Here is a 27,307-nt window from a genome sequence, read left to right as displayed (position 1 = left end):
TGTGGCCCTTGAATGCTGCAGTTGTTACATCTGAGTGCTAATTACTACAGATTAATTAGTCAGCATGAAAATACTTCTGTAGTAGCCCCCCAATTACCAAGCTGCACTTGATATGTGTTACCCGCAGGCTCTCCACAGTGATCAGGGAGGTGACACTCTTTGAAGGCCATCGGCAAGCCTTTTGACAATTTTCTAGTATTTTCCAGTCACATTCTCAGAAGAACAGCTGTCAAAGTTGGATGTCCTGAAGATAATTAGATGAAAAACATAGTTAACTCTGAAAGTGGAGGTCGCTTTGCTAATGATCCCAGGGAGCCAGGGTATTTCCCAGTGATTAAAGGTGGGGCATGAGAGGTGATTCTCTTGGGTCTATTTCTGGCTCTGTGAGAGCCCCGTGGCCTGAACCTGGGTGATCTGATTCACTCCACATCTCTTTGCTTCTATCTGGACCCATCAGAAGGTACCATCAGCAGGGAGATTGTGAGATTTAATCAATTAGTATTTAAAAGGTCCTTGGATGAAAGGCGTGAAGATAAAAGCAAAGTGCTGCCATATTATCACCACTTTCCTATGCTCCTCTTTCTTCTATTAGTGATGCGGAATACAGTTTAGTGTGCTTTGGTGCATTTTGTAAAATTAAAAAAAATAAGCAGGGAAATTATATTTTCAAAACCAAGTGCCCATTCTTCTTTGTAACTTGTGCGCGGTATTTGGTTGGCATTTGTGTTCCATTTATCTCTCTGTATTGGATTGTCCTCTGGGTCTAATTTCCCTTATTAACAAATCTCCCCTTTTGTCCTGCACAAATCTAGGAGGGTGATATTTATATGAGGTAATCACTTCTGTGCGTTATCAAAAAGATTATTTATTGGTGGTTATCCAGTGAAAGTAAGCATATCTGTCACCTAAATCTGACCTACAATGAGCTGCTGTTTCTTAGTGGAATTATTTGCCAATCAGTTATTCCTGATTTTTTAGATATATGGCGTAGGGGGAAAATACCCACAAGTCTATGAATCTTGAATAAACAGCGCCCCCTTGGCAAGGTGCTAAACTGTTCTAAGGTACATCTTTCCAGTAAAGAGAGGCTAACCCAGACCATGTTTTCAGACATGGATGTTTTTAAAGGAAACCAACTGTTGGCCTGCAGGTTAAGCATGAGGGAGCCTACGGAGGCTCTCCTTCACCAGTTCTGAAGGGACTTTGCTGAAATTAATGCTTTCAATTCAGAGTAGCTTTGGTCTGTAATCTTAGGACTAAGGAAGCACGTGGATAAATATAAATCTTAATGCTCACATAAGTGTGTAAGCAACATATATTTCTTCATTTTTCTTAAGTTCAACTTAATTTTTATTACTCTGGCAAGACAAAAAACTTGTCTCAAACAATTCCAAGTGCCCGCAACTACCTTTGACCAGAATTGTGGCTAAGTCCTAGATTTGGCTGAGATGAATACATTGCAGGGGCCATCTTGGTCCTCCATCAGCCATCTGCACAGGCTTTTGACTTAGGGCTCCTGGTGCTCTTGCTACTCTGTGCCTCTCTATGGTGGGGGAATCTCAGCAAAGCTGCCATGTGGCTCAGTCTACTGGGACATTTTTAGAATATCCCCCCTTCTTTAGCATTACAGCTAAGAAGAATAGTGCAAATTGTCTCTGCTCTTGGGCCCTCCAAACCTTTCTAGAGATTTGGCAGTCTCTATGAGAAACAGAAAGTGCAACATATCTCTTTAGGACCCAAATCTTCTTTTTATCCTTGGATATCCTCAGAGCTGAGGAAAGAATTCTCTCTTCAAATTCTATTTCTTCCCAATGCTGTAACTACATTCCACATGCTCTCCATTTTCTTGGGAACTCAATAAAAAAAAATCATTTTTTTTTCATATACTACATACAGTATTATACCAGTTTCAGGTGTACAACTCATTGGTTAGATATTATACAACTTACTAAGTGATAATCCTGAAAAGTCCCACACCCATCTGAATACTATTAAAATGTTCTCTGTATCTATATTTCTGTTCTGCTTGTTGGTTCATTTTGTTTTTTAGATTCAATCATTGATAAAGGACCCAGCTGGTTGGCTCAGTGGTAGAGCACTGGCCCAGCATGTGGATGTCCTGGGTTGGATTCCCAGTCAGGGCACACAGGAGAAACAACCATCTGCATCTTCACCCCTTCCCCTCTCCTTCTTTCTCTCTTCCCCGCCCATAGTCATGGTTTGATTGGTTCAAGCGCATCATCCTGGGTGCTGAGGATGGCTCCCCGGAGCCTTTGCCTCAGGTACTAAAAACAGGTCAGTTGTGAGCATGGTCCCAGATGGGCAGAGCATTGCCCTAGATAAAGGTTGCCAGGTGGATCCCGGCCAGGGCACATGCAGAAGTATGTCTCTGCATCTCCCCTCCTCTCACTTAGAAAAGAAAAATTAAAAAAAAATTAATTGTTGATAGATATGTATTTATTGTAATTTTATTGTTTGTATTTTTGGTCTTTCTTCTTTTCCTTCTTCTTCTTTAAGAAAACCTGGTTTGGTAGTATTCAACTCCTTTAACTATTTCTTGTCTGGGGAGCTTCTTATATGTCTTTTGATTCTAAATTATAGCTTTGCTGGGTAGCATAATCTTGGTTGTAGAACCTTGCTTTTCATCATTTTGAATATTTCTTGCCACCTGTTTTCTGTCATTATTTTTTCAAGTAGGTCTTCAATTTCTTGCTCTCTCTCTTCTCCTTCCAGCACACCCATGATGCAAATGTCGGCATGCTTGAAGTTGTCCCAGAGGCTCCTTACACTATCTTCATTATTTTGTGTTCTTTTTTTCTTTTTGCTGTTCTGATGGGATGGTTTTTTTTTTTTTTTTTTTTTTTTTTTGCTTTCTTATATTCCAAATTGATGATTTGATTCTTGGCTTGATGTACACTACTGTTGATTCCCTGTAAATTATTCTTTCTAAGATTTTATTTATTTATTTTACAGACAAAAGAGAGAAGGGTAGGAGAATGAAAAGTGTCAACTTATAGCTGTTTCACTTTAATTGTTCATTGATTTGCTTGTTGTATGTGCTTTGACTGGGCAAGCCCAGGGTTTTGAACCAGCGAGCTCCATACTCCAGGTCAATGCTTTTTCCGTAGCACCACCACAGGCCAGGCACGTAAATCATTCTTCATTTCAGTGAGTGTGTCCTTCATTTCTGACTGGTTCTTTTTTATGGTTTCTATGTCCTCATTAAGTTTCTCACACATCCTCATAACTATTGTTCTGAACTCTGTATCTGATAGTTTGCTTGCCTCCGTTTTGTTTAGTCTTTTTCTGGAAATTTCTCCCGTTCTTTTATCTGAGACATGTTTCTTTGTCTCTGCACTTTGGCTGCTTTCCTATGTTTGTGTCTATGTGTTTGGTAGAGCTGCTATGTCCCCCAGACATGGTAGAGTAGCCTTGTGTAGTAGGTGTCCTGTAGGACCCAGTGGCACAGCCTCCCCAGTTACCCAAGTGGGGCATTCCAGGTGTACTCTGTGTGGGCTGTGAGCAGTGTCCTGTTGGAGTTGAGTCTTGACTATTGTTGGCATCACTGGGAAGGACTGCCCCCGCCCCCCCAGGCCAATTAGCTGTGAGGGCGATCTGTGATTACAGTGGAGGAGCTGCTGTGCAGGAGGTGAACCCACAGAGCAGGACTTGCTTCAGCGGGGCTTTGGTGCTCACCAACTCTGCTCCTTGAGTGTGTTGCTCGTGGAGTTGATAGGATTGTAGTCCAGCATGCTCTGAAGCTGTCCACCAAGTACACTGGCTCTGGGAACTCCCAGGAGATGTGAGGTTACCCATTGCCTGTGCCCAACTTGGGGCCACCTGGCATGAGCTACAGAGTGATATGCGGATGGCTGCTACTTGTGCTGGGCTTGGAGGTGCCCAGAGGAGGCCAAGCTGTGAACCAGGGCTCGCTGCTGCTAGTGCCAGGGCTGGGGCCACTTAGCAAGAGGTACAGGGTATGGAGAGGCCACATGCTGCTTATTTGAGAGATTTTAAGAGGATTCAAAGTATGAGACAAGACATTTGTATGGAAAAGCCACTGAAAACAGCCTGGGTGAGCCCACAGGTGGGGTGGGGTAGAGTTTCAGGGAACCACTCGTGCAGGGTGGACAGTGTGAGCCAGGTTGATGGAAATTCAGATATGGCACCTGCCTGCTGGCTTGGTGGGGGAAGGGTTCAGAAAAGGAACGCTGTCTTCTGCCAGCACTTCTGTCTGGCAGAAAGCTGCCCTACCCCCAGCTCTTGTCCGGGTGCCTAACAATATAGTTTCTTCCCCTATGTTCCTGGTTCCTTCCGAGTTGTTGACCAGGGCTGGAGCTCAGCAGGAGTTAAGTGTAAGTCTATGCATGGGCTCTTTAAGAGGCACTGCCTGGAACTCCTGCAGCTCTCCATCTCACTCAGCCACAGTCCCTGCTGGTTGTTACAGCCAGCAGTTATGGGGACTCCTCTTTCTGGCACTGGAACCCTGGGCTGGGACCCCTCATTCCTCAGGGGGTCCTTCACAGCCAAGATGTCCCTCCCAATTTTAAACTGCAATATGTGGGTATGGGACCAGCCTATTCCACATCTCTGCCCCTCCTACCAGATTCTATTTGTCTTCTTCTTTATATCCTTAGTTGTAGGACTTCCATTCAGCCAGATTTCAGGTGATTCTGCATGATGGTTGTCCTGTGGTTTAGTAGTAATTTTGATGTGGTTGTGGGAGGATTCAAGTACTGTGTTTACCTGTGCCGTCACCTTTACTGGAAGTCTCTCAATGTTTTAGAAGGTAGGGCCCATGCTGGTAAGCTCTTCCTGCTTTGTATCTCATATCTTCTTCTGAAGCAATAAACGTCAATTGGACTTATGGGAGGGAGGGAGGAAAAAAGTATTTAACATTTCAAAACTATAATCCTTCCAGTTTTCAATACTAATGGGCTTTGAATACCAGATTGTTGGACTTGGGACTTGGAAACAGGTCCACAAGGATGGCATAGGAATATTTGAATAGAGCATGACATGATAGAAACTAAGAGTTTTAAATATAAACCAGAAAGTTGTTTAGAGTTGGGGTTGGTACAATATGAGATGAAAGCTTTTGAAGGCTATTATAAAAGGCCAGGAAGAGATAATAGAAGTTTTGATTAAAAAATGGTATTAACTATACAATGCATTACTTTAATTAGAAGGTGTAGCTGTATAGCCCTGGCCAGTTGGTTCAGTTATAGAGCATCAGTTCGATGTATGGAAGTCCTGGGTTTGATTCCTGGCCAGGGCACACAGGAGAAGTGACCATCTGCTTCTTCACTCCTCCCCCTCCTACTTCTCTCTCTCTCTTTCTCTCTCTCTAGTCCCCTCTGCAGCCAGCCATGGCTTGAATGGTTCGAACAAGTTGGCCCCATGCATTGAGGATGGCTCCAGGGCCTCACCTTGGGTGCAGAAATAACTTGGTTGCTGAGAAACAGAGCAGTGGCCCCAGGTGGGCAGAACATTTCCCTGTAGGGGTTTGCTGAGTGGATCCTGGTCGGGGCACATGTGAGAGTCTGTCTCTTACTTAATTAAAAAAAACAAAAAAGGTGTAGCTGTATTTCAGAAGTAAAGAACAATATACATTGCTGTGAAGCCAGTGAATCTTTTTTTTTTTTTTTTTTTTTTTTTGTGAGAGACAGGAAGAGGGACAAACAGACAGAAAGAGAGAGAGAGAGATGAAAAAACATCAAGTCTTTGTTGTGGCACTTTAGTTGTTTATTGATTGCTTTCTCATACATGCCTTAACAAGGGAGCTCCAGCTGAGCCAGTGACCTCTTGTTCAAGCCAGCAACCTTGGGCTCAAGCCAGTGACCTTGGGCTTCAAGCCAGTGACCTTTGGGCTCAAGCCAGTGACCACGGGGTCGCGTTTATGATCCCATGCTCAAACCAGCGACCCTACGCTCAAGCCAGTGACCTCAGGGTTTTGAAGGTCGATGCTTTATCCACTGCATCATAGCCTCGTCAGGCAAGCCAGTGAATCTTAAACATCAGGACACTTCACTGGCATGGACTCTTTCCAAGGCCTGGATAAACAGAATTTTATAGTTGTAAGATTGAATGCTTAAAAATTTTTGCCAAAGTTGTATAAGCATCAGTTGCCCAAACTTGGGTCCATTCATGGCAATTAGTGAAAGCTGTATTATATATAGACTTGTGTTTAGCAGATGTGTATTCATTATCTACAGTTGTTGGTACTGTGACAAACAGGTCACAGGTGACACAATGTAGTCACTGCTGTTAAGGGGATATGAATGACAGCAGCAGAAAGTAAAGACAGACATCTCCTGGGAAATCTATGGGTCTTAGAAACATATTGAATATACTAGGGCACAAAGAATCAAGTGAAGTCTGCCAACTGAGCCACTGAGAAGGAGGGAATGCTGGAGCTGGGAGAGACACAGAGATGTGGAGAGAATTATAGGGTTGAGAGTTTGTTGAGAAAGATGATGAATTAATTTGTGCATAGCAGATAACCTGTCGACATGCTTATGAAACAGATGTAAAGGTGTGTCTAGGGTTCTGGGCCCTGTGTGAGCATACTGATGGGATGTGGGTGTTATTAGAGGTCATAATTGTAGTCATGGAAGCGGATGAGAATCTACTGTGTAGAGGGTCAATGTAGTGTCTTTTAATGCCCCCCCTTGGTAGAGGCCTTCTGAGAAATGTCTTTCCATGTGTGATGCTCTTCTTTAGTGTATGGTTGACCTTTCTGTTCTTTTTGTCCCAAATTCTTTAACTTAAAAATAATTTTTTTTGGGGGGGGTCTTGTGTTTCTTTTGCCTGTTGTCTCAAGCCCTTCCTGGGGTGGAGGATGAACAGGGTTGATTTCCAGTGCCCAAGTCACACTCGATACTAAGTATTTTAAGTATCGCCCCTGGAGATGGCCAAAGTGTTTTGTCCTGCGGTAATCACTGGGTGTTGATAGAATATAATATTCACATTTTATAGATGAAAACTGAGACATAGAAAACATGGCTTGCCCAAACTCTTATAGCTAAGGTGTTGCTGGGACTAGAGTGATAGTCCTCTCATCTTTATCCCCTGTTCTTGCCATGAAAACTCACTGGCATGAAACACAACACATTCATTATAATTTCTTTTGAAATTTCTGGAATATTTAGTACTTTTCTAGAGAATTTGCTTGTGGCCTATTCAGTCAAGAATCCATTTAGTTTTGGAGAATGTGGTTGATTGATTACATGGAAAATTCCAAATCCTTGATTAAGAACAACATCCCTTCTTCAGATTTCGCTCGGGAACACAGGGGCTATTGCAATTAGCATGTAATTAAAAAAAAAAGGTTTTATCTATCTCTGCCAATTTCTCATTTCCTTCCAACAAAGTATTTATGGCCTAAGGCATGTTTCTCTTGCAAAGAAAACTTTTATTTATTTTTCCCCAGTTACATTCCATGCCAACAGTTATTTGGAGGCGCTAAATTCTAATGTCTAGGGTTAACTTGAGGTAGATAGTGATTGCAAGCTCACTGTATAATTTCTGGAAAGGTCTGATGATAACAATGATGTCTTTAAATGATGAATGAAATATTTGATAGCTATCTATCCAACTTATCTATTGCATATCTATCAATATCTTTACTTTATAGCTGAATGGTGATTCTGAAAATGCCAGTCTCTATAGGTTCTTTCCATGTTGATTTATTTTCAGATGATGAATAATATTGGCTGTATCACATTCAACTAGGATACATTTAAAGTAATAATAGATTTGTCTTGATTTATTATTGTCTTTACTTTAGAGATAAATGCAGATTTCACTTTTGCAAGTTATATAATCTACATTTTAAAACAAACCATTTATTTGGATGTTTTTCAGATTAATTTTACATTAGCATTGGGGGTGGGAGAATAAAATCTGATTTGACTATTTACCAGTGATAACTGAAGCATATCCTGTATCCTACAGTATAGATAAAATGTTACAGGGTTTTGGCGTTTTTTTTTTTTTTTTTGCTTTAATATATTAAGAGGACAACTACATCTTTCCAAAACAAGAGTTACTTAAGTGAATTAACAGATGTCTACTTAAACTGTTTAAATGCTCAAAAATGTATCTGAATGTTTAAGTAAATGAGAATACTTATTGAGAGACAAAGCAAGGGTTTGAGGACTGAATTCAAGTCTGTCTTTGATGTTTGAAGGGAAGAGCGTGGGTGCTGAGTTAAGCCTGCGCTGATTCCTGCAAGTGTGGCTGTGCTGGCTGTTCCCCTCTGGCATCTCGTCTGACTGGTCACTGTGTCTGCTCTCATTCACCAGTGTCTGCACCATTCTGGCTGATAAATATTGTAAATATCAGTGCTGGTTACACTAACCTAGACTAAAATACTTGCTGGGCTGTGTAAAGAGCTATGTAACAATGTATTCAATAAATAACCTCTCTGAGCCTTAGTTTACTCACCATTAAAATGGAGATGATAGAACTGCTGGGAAGAGTCCATTAGATAGTGTGTAAGTGTTTACTATCTTCTCTGAAAATCGTAGGAGCTTAATAAATATTAGTCCCCATCTACCATTTTGTTTTCCTGATCTTGCCAAGAATCCTCTCCATTCTTGTGCTGAGATTCATAGGTTCACAGGACCTTAGAGATCAGAGAAACTGCTGGGGTCATCATGTCTCCCAGTCCTTTAGACTTGGGGCTCTATCTTATTTGTAAATGTTTTGACTATAGTCCAGATCATTATCCCTGGCTGCATTTCTAATACAAGATGCATAGTTGTTTTGTGTATACTTTGTTCTGTGCTTGTTTGGATACTCACTACATCATTAACCTAGTCAGTCAACTTCCAAATCTGTGCCACCATTAGACATTAAAAAAAAAAAGAGACATGGTGAAAGGATTAAAGTAAATTTATTCTTGTTAATGAGAGGAATTCTCTGAATTGATCTCCCATGGAGATAGGGTCAGTAGCACTATTTCAAATGGCAGTACAATTTTTTTTATTTTTCTAATAATTTTTGCTACAAATCATTCTAAGAAGGATCTTTCTGTTCTACAGCTGATTTTTTTTTTTTTTGTATTTTTCTGAAGTGAGAAGCAGGGAGGAGGCAGATAGACTCCCGCATGCGCCCTACCGCAATCCACCTTGCATGGCCACCAGAAGGTGATGCTCAGCCCCTCTGGGGTGTTGCTCTGCTGCCATCGGAGCCATTCCAGTGCTTGAGGTGGAGGCCATGAAGCCATCCTCAGCTCCTGGGCCAACTTTGCACCATGGAGCTTTGGCTGCAGGAGGGGAAGACAGAGAAAGAGAGAAAGGAGAAGGGGGAAGGGCAGAGAAGCAGATGGGCGCTTCTCCTGTGTGCCCTGGCTGGGAATTGAACCTGGGACTTCCACAAGCCAGGCTGATGCTCTACCGTTGAGCCAACCGGCCAGGGCCTACAGCTGATTTTTATAATGGGAAAATATGATGAAAATTTTTTGAGTTTTAGCTGCCAGATAATGTGGCAACTCCTTGGCAACACATATTGCAAGCCTTGAGTTACTCTTGTTCCATTTTTATCTATCTCATAGGACAAAGCTAAACAAACAGATCTAGTGACTATGAATCTATCTTATCTATCTATCTATCTATCTATCTATCTATCTATCTATCTATCATCTATCTATCCATCCATCCATCTATCAGCTGTCTATCTATCATCTATCGCCTCACCCTTGCAGGTTAAAAAGCTTAACTTTAGCATTTGTCTTACAGTAAGGAGTGTAAACATTTCATCATGAAATCTGAAGCTATCAAAAATAGTGTTGACAGTAGAGCCAATCCAGGATTAGATTTGTATATGTAAACCTAAAATATATCAATATTTAGTGTCAGGTGGTACTAAATATACAGGTTCAGTGGTAATGTGTGATAAACACTTGGATTTTGGTGACTTCATTTGTGTGTACATGTATGTGTGTTTCAGTTTTAAATTATAATTCTGCCTAGTTTAAGTCAAAATACATTTTGCTTTGCCATTTGCTCACACACATCTCTCTATGGCTACAGCTTGATCCCACCTCTCTCACAAAGCCTCTGTCCTTCACAGCCTGTCCTGAATCCACCTTGTGCCCTAAAAACCCCTACAAGAACCAGCCAATTGGATTTTCACCCACTAGACTGTTCACAGTGTATTGTAATAGTTGAGGTTTTTGTATTTCTTATTTCTCCCTGGTTATTCAGTTTAGTAAATACGTTTCTTATTTTCCTCAACAAAATAAAATAGAAACTTAAACTCTCTGATGGAAAGACATACAGTATATGGTCTCTTCTTTACGTATTTCTCATGCTGCCCAGCACAGGTGTTCTCAATCTCTTTGATTGGAGCAATCTTGTCCACACCCTGGCTAGGAAGCAAACAAATAACCATGGAGGCATTTAAAGAATCATCTCCGTGTTATTTTGTGATTCATGTTTAGCTGCTCTTTGGGTGGAGTTTATTTATTTTACCTATCTATTTCTCTTGCCTCATCTGATCCAGAGCCTCATTTTATCTGTGCCCTCCATCCTGAGTCTCATGTCGCTGAAGCTGGAAGTAGCAGCAGCAGTGTGGAAAAGAAACAGGAAGTCGTTCCTCATCCTAATCCAGACACACATCACCAAACACAGATTTAGCAGGAGGCCGAGCTTTCAAGTAAAGCCAGTGAAGCATGAAGGGGGAAAAGCATCAGAAATATACCCCCAGTTGACTTGGCACCTGTTGCCTGGGACTGCCTGGTCTGTGAATGGAAAACTCTTGTAGATGAAAGGAGGGGAGCGCAGGCAGCGGGATGTATTTCATAGTCACTGCCCGTTACAGAATCCCTGCGAAATGGTTGACCTTACAGGGGACCCTTGATGATTACGCCTGAGTCTTTTCAACCTGTTGTTCCTATTTACACTTGTGCTTTATGGATTCCTTCAGGGAGAAGTGTTTTTAAAGAAATACAAAAAGCTTTCCACCCCAGAGACACTCCAAAGGCGACAGCTTAGGCAGATAGCTTTCATTCCTCTGTTTATTTTCCTTCAAGGAAGAAATATTTCTTCTTCCCCTGAGTGTCTGGATTTTGTGATGTGGGACATGCTTGGATTTAACAGTTTGTACTTTTAAAAACAGTAATTATTCAAGGATATTCTGCTCTTTTATCTATGGGAAGATGGGAATCCAGAGTTACTTTCTGGAGCTTCTTAAAAGCCTTGCTTTCCTGAAGTGCTGTTTTCTAAACTATCATAAGTCAAATTTATCAGGGGGATAATGTAATAAAGACAAATATTCAACCAATAATGAAAAGCTAAGTAAACGGGTATGTTTAAGCTCTATTATATGCAGGGGAGTACATTAAGGCAGATCTAAGAGAGACTTTAATGGATTTAACATTAGCAATCAGACTTCGACTTGGTATAAATCAAACACCATCACATTTCAGTCTAATGCACACCCACTCATTCGTTAGCACCATTCAACGTAGATTATAAATATTAGCCAAGACACCTTCAGTTCTTGAGATTCTTTCCACAGACACAGCAATAATTGAACAATAATGATGACAATTTTATTTTTATGAATCACTATGCCTTACTTTTATTGATTTGCTCTTGGGCCTGGAGAAAGCTTCTTCAGCCAGCATACAACAGGAAATGGTTATAGCATTATCAGATAGGCCATAAAGAGATAAATAAAATAAAGGGGGGTAGGAATGATGATGGGCCTCAGCAAGCTGCTGATATAAGCAAGAATTACTCCCTTCACTCCCGACAATAGAGCAGCTTAAATTACCCCTCTTTCTCCTTCCCCGCTCCTCATTCCTAATTCAGTGAAAGGAAAATACTCCTTGGCTGTAAATGTACATTAACTTTGGAGCTGGACATTTTGGGGTTCTTGGTGTCAGAGGGAAATAAATAAGATGGGAATAAATGAGCCTACTCAGGCATTGCGTAGAAAGGAGGGTGAAAGCCTGCGGGAATATGGCCTTTCGCTGCCTTCTTTGATGATGTACAGGCTCTTAATAACAAAGGCAGCATAGCCTTCTGAAATATTCCATCCATGCCTATGAAAAGGAGCTGAAACCTTACCGCCTGTGCCTTTGCCAGAGTACAAGATGCACTGGTATTTTCAGCCAGCTTTCCTTGCCCGTTAGCTCTTAATGGTAAAGAATCGAACACCCTGGGGTGGTAAGGAGAGATGGATATGGATCTGTACCTGTGTTTCTACGGCTGCCGATGTTTTTCCCCCCAGCTCAGTAACAGATTCTAGAGGTTTTATTTCATACTCACGCCCTCCTATCTCCAGTGACAAACTGGATCTCTACTTCTGTTTATTTGCTGGATTGAGACCTCACCGTGATTTTCAGTGAAAGGAACAAGAGCAAGCAAGTCTTGAGAGTCTATCAGTCCTCTGCATTTCCGTGCAGCGAAGCAGACTGCCAGGTCCAACCATGACAGGGCCAGCGGCAAGAGAAATTCTATCCGTTGGCAGTTGCTTCTCATTCCCAATGAATTTTTCTTCCCTGGCCAAATATTTTCAGGCCAGTTTATAGTGAAGGTATGAACAAGCTGATATCTAAGGGCTTGTGCATTTGCTGGTTCTATGAGTCAACTATGTCCCCATCTGTCTGTCACTCTTGACTGGAAGAACTGATGAGCTGCCCCCAAAGTTAGAGAAACAGCTCAAGGGAGACAATAATGTTAGCTGCTACAACCCCTCACTCTAGGTCATTTTTTATGTTACTTTTTTGATTACATGTTTAAGGCAAGCCTGCCTGGGTACTTGACTATTTTCCCAGAAAATAAATTCTTATGACTTCAAAGTTAATTAAACCATAATAACAAGTTAATGCTTAATGAAGTCATAGATTTAAAAATATGTTTAAAAATGTTTTAGTTATTGGTCATACATTGAACTATTATGTAAGAGCTGGGAGAGAACTAAAATCTGGTAACATTTTAAAAAAATCCACAAAAGTTCAGCATTGTATTTGTGGTTATTGGAGAAAAGAAAGGTGGGATATATTCTAGGCTTATATTTAGATGGGGAATCTTTTGCTTCTGAAGGAAAATAATCCTCAGTAAACCAAAAATATTGCCTAACTGCAACTTGGGTTGAGCCTAACCACACTTCAGTGGTGGTTCACAAAGTTCTTTGATGAGCATTAATTCGATAATCAGATTGGTTTTTAAAAGTATAAAATGAAATTATAGACATGACCAGTTCCAGGAGGTTAACTGATAATGTGCTTGTTGAAGTCTCCCAATGGAAAGAACAAAGATCCATGAAATGGAGAATGTTGCCTCCTTCACCAATAGTACTTATAAAATATTAAGGAAAGCAGTCATTACTCTTTTATTAATAAAGTAGCTCATTAAAAACTATTTATTATAGTGCACAGTGGCGCAGTGGATAGAGCATCAGACTGGGATGCAGAAGACCCAGGTTCGAGACCCCGAGGTTGCTGGCTTGAGCGCGGGCTCATCTGGTTTTAGCAAAGCTCACCAGCTGGGACCCAAGGTCTCTGGCTTGAGCAAGGAGTTACTTGATCTGCTGTAGCCCCGCGGTCAAGGCACATATGAGAAAGCAATCAATGAACAACTAAGGTGTCGCAACGAAAAACTAATAATTGATGCTTCTCATCTCTCTCCGTTCCTGTCTGTCTGTCCCTATCTATCCCTCTCTCTGACTCTCTCTGTCTCTGTAAAAAAAACCAAACCAAACAAAACTATTTATTATTGCCTTCTCTGAGCCAGGCATTTTGCTAGGTATTGAACAAATGACAATGAATGAGACAGACATGTCATTCAAGGAGCTTACCTATCCTAAAGGAGCCAGTTATACAAACTATGAGAATGATTTCAGATAGTGATAGTGATAAAATATTACGTGATAGATATGTGGAAGAGACTAAATAGAAAGGGTAGTTTCAGAGAAGTTTTTAGCGAGGGCCTTGTGATTCTAACTAAGAAATATGGAATTCCTTTTAGAAAGAGACAAGTGACATGATCTTTTTTACACTTCACACAGATCACTGTGGCTGCTTATGTGGGAAATCTGCCAAGGTTTAACAAACCCATGGGACACATCGTTACTGATTAATAATGAGAGACACAAAGATACCCCTTTCTTGATGCAAATGGATCTCTCATCACTTTAAAGTTCATGAAAAAAACCTGACTGACTTGCAGCACAAATGGTGTTTTAATTTTTTCTGATTATTAGTCATATCTTTGGGAGAAAAAATAGGTCCTAGGACATGAATGACCAGATACAGAAATCTAATTTAATGGCTCAATTAATTTTTTTAAAATTTAAAATATATATTTATTAATTTATTTGCGATGAACAGTAATAAACCCATAACATTTATTTTATTATAAAATAACCTCTTTAAAGCAAAAGAAAAACTAGTACGATGAGTGGCATTTAATTTTACAGGTATTTTACACACACACACACACACACACACACACACACACGTTGATATTTTTTATTTAGTGAGAGGAGGGGAGGCAGAGACAGACTACTGCATGTGCCCCAACCTGGATTCACCTGGCAAGCCCACTAGGGGGCGATGCTCTGCCCATTTGGGGCCCTTGCTCTGTTGCAACCAGAGTCAATTTTTTAGTGCCTGAGGCAGAGGCCATGGAGCCATCCTCAGTACCCGGGTCAACTTACTCTAATTAAGCCATGGCTACAGAAGGGGAGAAAAAGAGTGAGAGAGAGAGAGAGAGAGAGAGAGAGAGAGAGAGAGAGAGAGAGAAGTAAAGAGGGAGAGAGGTAGAGAAGCAAATGGTCACTTCTCCTGTGTGCCCTGACCAGAAATTGAACCCGGGACATCCACATGCTGGGCCTATGCTCTACCACTGAGCCTACTGGCCAGGGCCTATTATTTATATTTTGTCATTTTATTTTATTTTTAAGAATTTTACCACTTTATTGAGGACATTTTTTTTTCATTTAGAAATTATAGTATATTTGTATGCTGTAAGTTTTACTTTTTAGTTTTCTGTGTAAAGCCAGTGATTAGACATTATATCAGTTACTAAGTGATCATCTTAATAAGTCCCACACCATTCTGATACCATACATAGTTATTAGAATATTATTGACTATATTCCCTATGCTGTACTTTACATCCCTATGACTATTCTGTAAGAACCAATTTGTACTTCTTAATCCCTTTGCCTTAATCACACATTCCCCCAGCTCCCCTTCCCATCTGGCAGCCATCAAAACATTCTCTGCATCTATGAGTCTGCTTCTGTTCTGCTTGTTTATTTTCTTTTTTGATTCAATTGTTGATGGATTTGTATTTATTGCCATTTTGTTGTTCATGTTTTTTATTTTTTTCTTCTTCTTAAAGAAGACCCTTTAATATTTTTTGTAATACTGGGTTTGGTGATGCTGAACTCCTTTAGCTTTTCTTCTCTGGGAAGCTCTTCATCTGTCCTTTGATTCTAAATGACAGCTTTGCTGGGTAATGTAATCTTGGTTGTAGGTCCTTGCTTTTCATCACTTTGAATATTTCTTGCCACTCTCTTTTGGCCTGCAAATAAATCATTTAGCAGTCTTATGGAAGCTTCCTTGTAGGTAACTGCTTTCTGCTTGCTGCTTTTAAGATTCTCTCTTTTTGTTTAACCTTTTGTATTTTACTTATGATATATCTTGGTGTGGGCCTCTTTGGGTTCATCTTGTTTAGGACTCTGTGTGCTTCCTGCACTTTCCTTCATCCAGGTAGGAAAGCTTTCTGTTATTATTTTTTCAAGGAGGTTTTAAATTTCTCTCTCTCTCTCTTCTCCTTCCAGCACCCCCATGATGCTGATATTGGTATGCCTGAAGTTGTCCCAGAGGCTCCTTACACTTTCTTCATTATTTTATATTCTTTTTTCTTTTTGTCGTTTTAATGAGTGTTTTTTGCTTCTTTATATTCCAAATTGATGATTTTATTCTCGTCTTAATGAACACTATTGTTGATTTTCTATAAATTATTCTTCATTTCAGTTAGTGTGTCCTTCATTTCTGTCTTGTTCTTTTTTATGGTTTCTATGTTCTTATTTATACTTATTTTTTTGTTGTTGTTGAAGCTCGGAACTCTGTATCTAGTAATTTGCTTACCTTCATTTTGTTTAAGTTCTTTTACTGGAAATTTCTCCTGTTATTCCATTTGGGATGTATTTCTTTGTCTTTACTTTTTGGCTGTTTCCCTGTTTGTTTCTATGTTCAGGTAGAGCTGCTATGTCTCCCACACTTGGTGGAGCAGGCTTGTGTAGTTGGTATCTCTTAGGGCCCAGCCTCCCCGTTTACCCAAGTTGGTGCTCCACATGCTCCCCTGTGTGGTCTGTGTGCAGCACCCTTTTGTAGTTGAATCTTGACTGCTGTTGGCAGCATTGGGAATGACTGACCCTTAGGCTGATTGCTTGTGACTACAGTGGAGAAACTGCTGTGCAGGAGTCGACCCTATAGAGCAGGACTTGCTTCAGTGGGGCTTTGGTGCTCACCAAGTCTGCCCCTTGAGTATGTTGCTCATGGAGGTGGTTAGGTTGTATTCTGGAGTGCTCTGAAGCTCCCCACTGGGTAAACTGGCTCTGGGACCTCCCGAGAGGTACAAGGTCAGCTACTGTCTCTGCTCTGTCTGGGGCCAGCTGGCATGAGCTACAGAGCAATATGAAGATGGCTGCTACTTGTGCTGGGCTTGGAGGTGCCCAGGAGAGGTCAGGCTGTGAACCAAGGCTGGCTGCCACTAGTGCCAGGCCTGGGGCCACTTAGCAAGAGGTACAAGTATGCAGAGGCCACATGCTGCTTGTTTGAAAGATTTTAGGAGAGTTCAGTGCATGAGCCGAGACAGGCAGTTTTTATGGAAAAGCCTTTGAAAACAGCTTGCTTGGCCTGCAAGCCGTGTGAGATGAGGTCTCAGGGAATCACCTGGCAGGGCAAATGGTATGAACCAGGTTGATAGAGACTCAAATATTGTGCCTACCTGCTGGCTCTGTGCACACACGCATATGTATGTGTGTGTGTGTGTGGGGGTGGTGGTGGTGGTGGTGAGTTTTCCAGAAAAGGAAAAATATCCTCTGCCAACACTTTTGTCTGACAGAAAACTACACCCCAGCTCTTGCCCTGATGCCCAACAATATAGTTCCTCAACATATGTCCCTGGTTCCTTTCGGGCTGTTGCCAGCCCTGGAGCTCAGAGGGAGGAAGTCCTACTGAGTCTGTGCCCGGGCCTATGAAGAACTGCCTGGGGTTCCTGCAGCTATCCGTCTCACTCAGCCACAGTTACTGCTGGCTTTTGCAGTCAGAAATTATGGGAACTTCTCTCCCTGGCACTAGAACTCTGAGCTCGGAGGCCTGGTGTGGGTTGGGGACCCCTCACACCTCAGGGGGGACCTCCGCAGCTGAGATATCCCTCCCTATTTTAAACTGCCACACGTGGGTGTGGGGCCAGCCAGTTCCAAGCCTCTACCCCTCCTACCAGACTCCATGTGGCTTCTTTTTAAAATCCTTAATTGAAGGACTTCTATTCAGCCAGATTTCAGGTGGTTCTGAATGATGGTTGTCCTGTGGTTCAGTTGTAATTCTGACGTGGTTATGGGAGGATGCGAGGACTGGGTTTATTTACCTATGCCGTCATCTTGACTGGAAATCAGCATCAATTAAATTTTCTGTATAGCAGTGTTATTGAACTGCCAGTCCATAGACCAGTGCCAGTTCACTAGAAATTTTGTGCCAGTCTATGGAAGAGTTAACTGCCCTGATGCTGTGTGAATATTATAGACCCAATGATTATAGACTTTATAATCTTCATAGGTTATCTCTTTTGTGGACTGACATAAAATTTCTGGTGGACCAGCACTTGTCTTCTGGCTGGCATTTGAAAAGCACTGTTGTAGAGTACTTGTAGTGATCAAATAATGGGCTCTAGGAATGAGTGTCAGGAATACTCTTTATGTGCTTATTTGCTTTTGACCCTGGAAGGACAGAGAGGGTAATGGTACAAGTGTGTCAGTAGCTAATTGCAAGGTCTTTATGAAGAATCTAATACAAGCATAGCACCTTATATACAGTAGGGACTTAGTTTATATTTGCTGAATGAGTAAAATCTGGATTCTTCATCAAGGGCAAAAGTTTATCAAAAGGCAAATAAGTCTTAGAAATAGGTTCAGAGTGTTCAATAAATGCTGGTTAGAGTTCCCTGATAGGGTAGATCCTAGTCAGATCATTATGACCCCTTCTGATACACTGAAAACGTGTGTGTGTGTGTGTGTGTGTGTGTGTGCGCGCGCGCATGTGTGTGTACGTAATAATAATAGAAAAATTTCAGATACCTTGAAGACGTGGACAGAAAGCATCAGGCACCCTGGCCTCCTCACAAAGGGGGCATACCTAGATTTGAGAAACCATCAGGAGTAATTGCTGCCTAAGTATGGGAGGGATTATTTGATCTCATGGGCTTTACCTTACCAGTGCAGAACTTGGTAAGCAGAATCTCTTGATCTCCCTAGTTTGTGTTCCATTGGTCCAGAAAGCTGTGAAGAGCCAATCAGGACCAGCGACTATAAGAGACAGAGAACCACGAATGCCTCGGGCACTGACTAATGCAATTATAACATTCCAGGTGTTCCAACAGGAGGACTGACAGTCACTGAGGGGAAGCTTAGGGATCTTTCTTTCCTTCTCCAGACCAAACCTAGTAGCAAACCCAATTTCTTGTCCAAGTGGTAGGGGCTTCTCAATGACAAAAGATGATATAATTTTACTGTGTTTCTTAATTTCTTTTTTAGTTGAATAAATGCCTTTCTTATGTTATTGTAACAAGGCAGAGAATTGAATGTTGATTTAATAAATTGAATAGTGCTGCTTTTGAAAAACATTGTCATGCAATCTATTTCCTTCAGTCACTGTTATATGTAACTCTCAGCTGGGTACCAATGACAAAAGATTACCATGGAGTAGGAGAGAGGAATGTGTCCTTCCCCCAGCATTCTCCCTCAGATTTTAAGGCTTGAGCAGGATTGGGGTGGAGGACACCAGCAAAAGATGGCTATCCCCACAGACCAGTTTTTATTTTGTGTGGAGGCCATCAGCTAGAGTGGTGGTGGCTTGGTGCTGCCTTCTAAGAGCTGTGACAAAGGATTTCCAGAATGAGGGTAGCATGGAAAAAATGCACACAGACTTGTTTTTGCATGTGGTGCAGCGACTCTAGAAGACCATTCTGCACTTTAGGGAGACAACTGAGAACTGTACATGGGAAAACAAGGGACATGGAGAAGCTGGGGATAGGAGGATGAATAAGGAAGCCAGAAGTGGCGGGGACTGCATGGAAGTTCAGGCAAGCTGGTTTGGTACAAACTGAACTGGACTGAGCTATTGGGTACCCACAGACCACAAAGAGCCTGATTTTGTGTGAGGCTGCTGAGTATTACCCCAAGGCCTCAAGGGAACATGCAGCCTAACACCCACAAGAAACCAATTTTATAGAGTTATGGTAGTTTTTCAGCTGCTAGAGACCCAAGTAAAAAGAACCTTATTTAACAGATGAGGAAATTAGGGTACAGAGGTTCAGTGATGAGTTCAGGCCACAACCTTTTAATTACCCCAGAAATTCATCAGATGCCTTTGTTTTAAGCTCTGTTATAAATCTTGGGTCTCTCAGATGCTTCTGAACACACATTCTAGAACTTTCTTATTTGTGCCCAAAATACAGCAATTGCCTTACAGACAAATAATATCAGGACTTATAATAGGCCCCAAGACAACCCTTTTGGAGGCATAGAATTCTAAGGGATTAAATAATGGCTATGTCGTTTTTCTTACCAGCACTGTATATTTACACTGTCTTTGCATTGGGTGACTTTTTAAAAAAAAAACAAAAAAACAAAATATCAGAAATAGAAAAATGCATCTTACACTGACCTAAACATTAAGAACATTACAATACACACACACACACACACACACATTGGATAACAGAGGGAGATCAAGCAACAGCCTTTCTATGATCAATGGGCTCAGTGTTACTAGTGATACTAAGGGTGGAGCCTCCTCAGTACCAGACTGACTTCTTCATGGTGGCTAGATGGCTGCAGCAGTTCCAGCTCTCACATCTAGAATTCTCTTCTGGTATATATATATTTTTAGGGGTTAGAAAAACATTTCCCAGATACTCAGCCTAACCATTTGTGTCAGTCAGTTATTGTGACAATAATGCTGAGTAACAAAGTGTCCCCAAAATTTGTGGTGTAGAAAATGTATATATTTTCCATAATCTTAGGTCAACTGTGGTTTGGCTGTCCTGTGTAGGGTGGACCTGCTTTAGTCTGCAGAGCCTTCTGGGAATATCTCTGTGTGGGTGGTGTTCAGGTTTGCTACATAGGTGTTTGTTTGGCTGCATGGGCTGAAGTGCAGCAACTACTAAGGACATCTCTTTTGATGATGGATCAACTGAAAGCAAAATCCAAGTCATATTGTGCAAGCAATAGTAACTCCTGTGACTGACTATTATACTGACTTATACCACTGGCCAAAATAAGTTACATAGTCAAGTCTAACACAAATGGGATGGAGAAGTAAACTCCATTTACAATGGAAGAGTTTGGGTAGTGGATATTTATTGAACAATAATCCTTGCTATTATACCCCCTCCTCCCAAAGCTGATTGTCTCATGGAACCTAAGCCAGAATTCCTACTAAATTAATTGCTGAAAAGGAAAATGAATATTACCAATAATGGTTAAACTAATCACATGGTGGTTGGGAAGCCACCAACATGACCACTAGGGGAACACAGGTGTAATGTACTAGGCACAAGCAGTCCATCAGAAGAATTTATTGACCATTACAGAAACTCATAATAAATAGAAACATAGGCTCAGAGACTCGGTGTTAGCTGGCATTCACTGTCTATCCCAGGGAAAGATTAGAGGTGTTCAGACATAGAAATCCTCAGGGTCTGCTTGATCTGGCACTGTTCCAAGCTCCTAGCTCTACTTCTGTTTCTTCTCTGGTCTTCCTTCTCTTGGTCTCCATTCCTCTATCACTCCCCACCTTCCTTTTGGGTTCATTGTGTGCTCTTGACCATGGAAACAAAGGTGTGATCTTAGGATAGGAGAGATGTCAGGGAGAAATTCTATAATAATTATAGTTAATGATAACTAACATTTTAAAGTAAATTTTAAGTGCTAAGAATTGTGCTGATATTTTCATCTGTATTACATTCAGTTCTCACAATGACCTAATGAGGTAGCTGCTACTATTATTCTCATTTTACATTGAAGATGTTAAAGCTCAAAGAAGTAAAAAAAAGTATTTAAGGTTACAAAACAATTAAGGGAAAGAATTGGAATTCAAACACAGGTGCATCTGACTTCAACATTATTCTCTTAACTCCTATGCAATCTTGTCTATTAAGGATTTACAAATAAAAAGCATACTAAAATAAAAGCATTGAACTGAAATTATGTTCTTATTCAGGCATTGAAAATCATGAAGTTTAGTGATATTTGTATCCTTTCCTTCATAACAGAGGTAAAGCTGAAGGTTTCATATTAAAAAAATGTTCAAAGTATGATTTTTATGGAGTTGTTAATTGTTTTATGGAGCAAGCTCATAAAAGTCACAGACCACAAAACATAATTACAAAATGCACTTGACATCAATTATAGGAAGTATTGATTTTATTAACTCACATCTTGTCCAAAAGCTATAAATTATGGGAAACAGGGAATGCTTATATATTTTCTTTCTGAGTGGCTAATCATATACTAGTCACTACTGCATTTATTATTGGGATGGTTCTGAGCAAGCTGCACACCTCAGTACATGTTGCTCCTTCGTGACTCAAGGAAACATGTTTGGTTTTCTTTTTTTAATTCTCAGAACTTACTCTTCAAAAGATCAAACACCTCTTAAGAAATATTTGCTTTTGTCTTATAGGACCTGTAACTTTGTGGGTCTCAAAGTGTCCTTTGGAGATCCACAGGATCCCTGAGACCTATTCAGGGAGTCCCTGAGGTATCAACTATGTTCCTAATAATATAAAGATACTATTTGAATTTTGAACTCCCACTCTCTCCTGGGTGTATACTGGGGGTTTTCCATGGGCTGCACGCGTGTGAATTTACAACAGACTGGATGCAGAAGCAGCTATAAGCATCCAGCTGTCTTCTATTAAGCCAGAAGTTAAGAAGATTTGTGAAAACGTAAATGCCAATCATCTAACTTTTTTGAGAAAATATAGTTCCTTTTCATAAATGCATTTGTTACTATGTGATAGGTTTATTGTTATTTTAAAATGGATTCATAAATACTTTAACACTTTTTCAGTTTAAACTGCTAGATAAATATTGATAGATGTAACATATAAGCTCCACACAAAAAAAAACTCTTTGAGTCCTTCAATAAGTTTAAAGTTTAAAGAGACTGTGAGACCAAACAGTTGGAGAAACACTGCTCTCTTGATGCTAGGAAGCCAGAACCAAATTTGCCTCCACTTTCAACGATGAGCTGAGATCATAAGACCTAAAGTTCGTTCATCCAAATTTCCCCATGCCTTATCTTATGCTATGCACCTATTTTCCTTCTAAATGATTTCATTACTTATTTATTTTCCATACTGCTCTATTAAAAAATGTTTAATCATAGCTTCAGATAGGTTATTGTAGGTGCTGGAAATTAAACAGACAATAGAAAGGATGGGTTGGCCTCTTAGAGCATGGTATAGGAATATAATATGGAAGATTTTCATATAAATGGGCCCTCAAATTCAAATGCTGCTGCTTAGAGATTGCAGGCCGGATCCTCTTCGTTATTGTGGAAGCCATTGCGACTATACCTAAATGAATAGTACCTTTGTTCTGAAGCCTCTTCACCCTCTGTGCTCTACATTATGCATACCGTTGCAAGGTACAGCCTTTCTTTCTCTCCCCATTTCTCAGTCCCCTGCCCAATAGATTATTTTTTCGTCTTTCCTTTCTTCTACTTTGCACTTACATTCTCTACAACCTATTCTTAAAACATATTTTCTAATGCATTTCTTGAGTTCAGAATAAAAGCCTAGTACTTTCAGCATTACTTCACCTTCATTAACTAGCCTCTTCTAACTCTCTAATTTAAGGTTATTGTATAATACTCAAGCTCTTTGCTAATGTACATTACATTGGCACTATAATCAGTGCACATTTCAAGGGCTTCAGTCAACAAGAGTTCCCAGAGCTTTGAATTAAAAATAGAAGTGTATATATATATTTTGAAAATTGATGTCTAGAGAGAGAAGGGATTAAGGTTGATCTAAAGCATGCAATAAACCATAACCTTCAACTTTAGCATTGTATAGGATGTACAGATGACTAACATTGGGCATTAGTTAATTATTATCTTAGTTTTGATCAATGCACTAATATTTTATTGCATTAAATTTGAGAATAGCTTATCTGTCTTCCTCCTAGTTGAATTTAATTGTAAACCTTCAAAGGGGTAAATGAAACTATGGTAATATGTGAATATTGTGGTGTTATCTCTGGTGAATGGGTAGTTCCTTTTGGGAAAGCTTTCTGATCTCTTGGAAGTGGAGTGTGGATAAAGTTGAATTTGGGGGACTGAGGGTGGGAGAGAATCAAATATTCCACTAAAGTATGGATGACTATATCATTTTCCAAAGGATGAGTTTATCTAAACCTATCTTTATACTATATCAATGGTATAAATGCTAGCTTCTTTGACCACAAAACTCAGTGACATGGATCAAGCACAATGAATTTATCAGAGTAGAGACCTCTCATGAGGCCTTTTTTTTTGTGTATATGTAACAAATTATAATGTGATAAAAAGGAGAGAGAGAGAGCACTGTCCCATTGATATAAGAATAACCCTTATTTTAAGTTTCCTAACTATAGTTAAGTACTTCTCAGAAAATGATTCTTTGATTTATTACTTACAAAACCTACAAGAGAAGAGTTTTCAATCAGAGTATAGTTATGACATGGAGAAAAAAAATCCAAAAATATGAGCCTGGTCTTTAAGGTCCTTCATCTCCAGCTTTCTTTCTTTCTTTCTTTCTTTCTTTCTTTCTTTCTTTCTTTCTTTCTTTCTTTCTTTCTTTCTTTCTTTCTTTCTTTCTTTCTTTCTTTCTTTCTTTCTTTCTTTCCTTCTTTCCTTCCTTCCTTCCTTCCTTCCTTCCTTCCTTCCTTCCTTCCTTCCTTCCTTCCTTCCTTCTTTCTTTCTTTCTTTCTTTCTTTTTCTTTCTTTCTTTCTTCTTTGTAGGTGAGAGAAAGATAGTGAGGCAGACTCCCGTATGTGCTCTGATTGGGATCCACTTGGCAAACCCATCTGGGGCCGATGCTCAAGTATCAAGCTATTTTTAGTACCTGAGGCTGATGTACTCCAATAGAACTATCCTTAGCTTCCTAGGCCATGCTTGAACAAGTCAAGTCACAGGATGCATGAGGGGAAAAGGGAGAGACAGGGGAGTTGAGGTGGGAGGGGGGAGAAGCAGATGGTCACCTCTCCTATATGCCCTGATAGGAAATCAAACCCAGGATGTCCATACGCTAGGCTGATATTCTATCCACTGAGTCACTGTTCAGGGCCCCAAATATTTTCAAAATAGAGGTAATTTGACTCTATTTTAAAATTACATCTTCTAACCTACAACTAAAAAAATAAATTTATTAACTAGGTCTCCTGGTGATAACTCCTCTCTATATGTGATGGAGCGCTCACCCCTCTCCCCTGGCTAATACTTTCATTAGTGCTTAGGTGCTGACTTAGTGATGTTGGGCATGCAGGAGGCAGACAGACATCAAGATGTCTGATGGAGCCTGAATCATTCTGTGTTTTTGGATGAAAAATCATAAAGGGCCATGGGTACACACGAAAAATATGGGACATAACGTTGGGACAGAGGGTGAAGTTTGCGTCAGCTAGCTGCTTTATCTCACTAATCCCAATGCTATCCCTCCTCAGTCTCATGACTGTGATGTGATGCTGGGTGGGCGATGAACTCAGAATGCTGTGATAAGCTATACTGAACGGTTCCTTGTGGCATCTGTAACTTTAGGTAAAAAATAAATCTGTTGGTGGAAGGCATGTGTCATCGTAATGCTCATAACTGGGGTTATCATAACATTTATTATCCAAACTAGGAAATGCTTGAGAGTCAAAGAGGGTGCTACTAGCAGTGATAACAGACACAAAGTAGGACATACCAGGCAAACTGAAGCATCAGGCCAACCTCCCTGTAGCACGTATGATCTTTTCTGGCCACAGCAGAAGAATATTTTCCAAGTTGATATGTGTCTTCCTGTGACCTTAGGCCATCAATGAAGGAGTAGGCCCCGTCCCAGATGGCACTTCCTAGCTCTGGCTTTCTTTCAAATCACTAGGATTTTGAGCAGGAGCTGGAATGATTAACATGACATTTCATGAAAAAATGTCTGGCAAAAGAATGTAGGATGGATTAGAAGGGCAAGAATTGTGAGTCAGGGAGCTCAATCAAAAGGTTGTTGCAGTGACTCAGCTATTTTGTATAAGCTGAAAAAAGCCCAGAAATTAACAGGTATAAGACCTTTAAAAGGAATGATAGAACCAAACATATCCAAAGTCAAAGCTCTTCTGGAAAATCTATAGATAGGAAAAGTCCACTCCACTGGGCACTGGAACAAATAGGCTGTGGTCCCCAGTCTGTCACATTAACTTCCAGAGCTTCAGGCTTCTGATTTTAAAAGAGGGAATCAAAACAGATGACTACCAAGCTTCCTTCCTGTCCCTAAAACAATGATTCTAAATTTCCCTGGAACAGTAAAGTTTTATTTAAAGTTTTTAAAAATCTCTATGTTGTTTAAGAGAAGGGTGTGTTCAGGGTAGGAAATGATAGTAAAGGAGCAGTGATGTCCAGATAGAGACACATTGAATGTTTTCGTTCTTATTTATTTATTTGAGAGAGAGAGAAAGGCAGGGGGAAGGAGCAGGAAGCGTCAATTCATAGATGCTACTTGTATGTGCCTTGACTGGACAAGCCAGGGGTTTTGAACCAGGGACCTCAGTATTCCAGGTCGATGCCTTATCCACTGTGCCAACACAGGTCAGTGTTTCATGCTTCTTGCCTGAGTTATCTGAAAGATTGCTAAATAAAAAAACTGATGTTTTCATGTGTCATCAGATTCTGGTTTTGGAAATTTAGAGCAGGTGAATCCGTAAATGTGGAATCTGTAAATAATGAGAATCTACTGTGCTAATGAAGGACTTATGCATACACATTTATACTCAACTAGGTATTCAATGTCACTATTAGAGGACTTAAACACACCAACACTTACTTATTACCTACCAATACCATACTATGCTAGGTACTTCCATGAACTTTTTTTCCCTTTTTATGTCAATCTTTGCAATGAAGAAAATGGGAACTCCGGGAGATTAAACAAGTTGACTAAGTTTGCACAGCTAATAAATGGTCCAGTTATAAATAAATCCATCTCTTTAGTTTGAGCAACCATGGGATAGATACTCAGGTTGTTCCTAGCACTTAACTTATACATGTTTGGGTTGGGCAGGGGATGGAAGATAGAAGAGTAAATCTGGGGCTTACCAAGGTTGTCAGGCTCCCTGAATCTAATCACTTCCAGGACGGGAGTAAGTTAAGTAGCACACCACTGTGATAATATGAGAGCATGCAAGCTGTTCCTAAACCTGGAATGGGGAGGTTTTTTTCTCAGGCACAGCCAAAAAGAGGAAAGAATCCAGTGGTCTCTCTTTATCTGCAGTTTTGCTTTTTGTGGTTTCAGTAACCCTTGGTCAATTGCAGTCTGAAAATATTACATGAAAAATTCCAGAAATAACAATTCAATTATTGAGGCTCCTCAACCATTGATATCAACATGGCTCAATGATCCAGGATTACCTGAAGCAGATGACGCAATCATCAGAAGCTCAATAGTAGCCAAATGCTACATCATAATGTCTACATCGTTTATTTCATGTCATTTCATCACGCAGTCATTTTATCATCTGTCATTGCAAAGAAAAGAAGGGCAAGGACAGTACAATAAGATATTTTGAAAGAGACCACATTCACATAACTTTCATTACAGGATATCTTTATAGTTGTATATTATTATTATTATTAATCTCTTAGTGTGACTAATTTATAAGTTAAATTTTATCATAGGTATATACATGTAATGCTGGTGGTTGAGGCCAGGCAGGTTCGCATTAAATTCTGGCAGACGGTAAAGGAACTGTGGGTCTGGAAAGCGTGGGCCATTCCCCTTTATTGGAAATAAAGGAAAAACTGCTTTTCGCAGTGGAGAGCAAG

This window comes from Saccopteryx leptura, chromosome 2, assembly GCF_036850995.1.
Source record: "Saccopteryx leptura isolate mSacLep1 chromosome 2, mSacLep1_pri_phased_curated, whole genome shotgun sequence".
In the NCBI taxonomy this organism is placed as follows: domain Eukaryota; kingdom Metazoa; phylum Chordata; class Mammalia; order Chiroptera; family Emballonuridae; genus Saccopteryx; species Saccopteryx leptura.
This window is presented reverse-complemented; position numbering follows the sequence as displayed.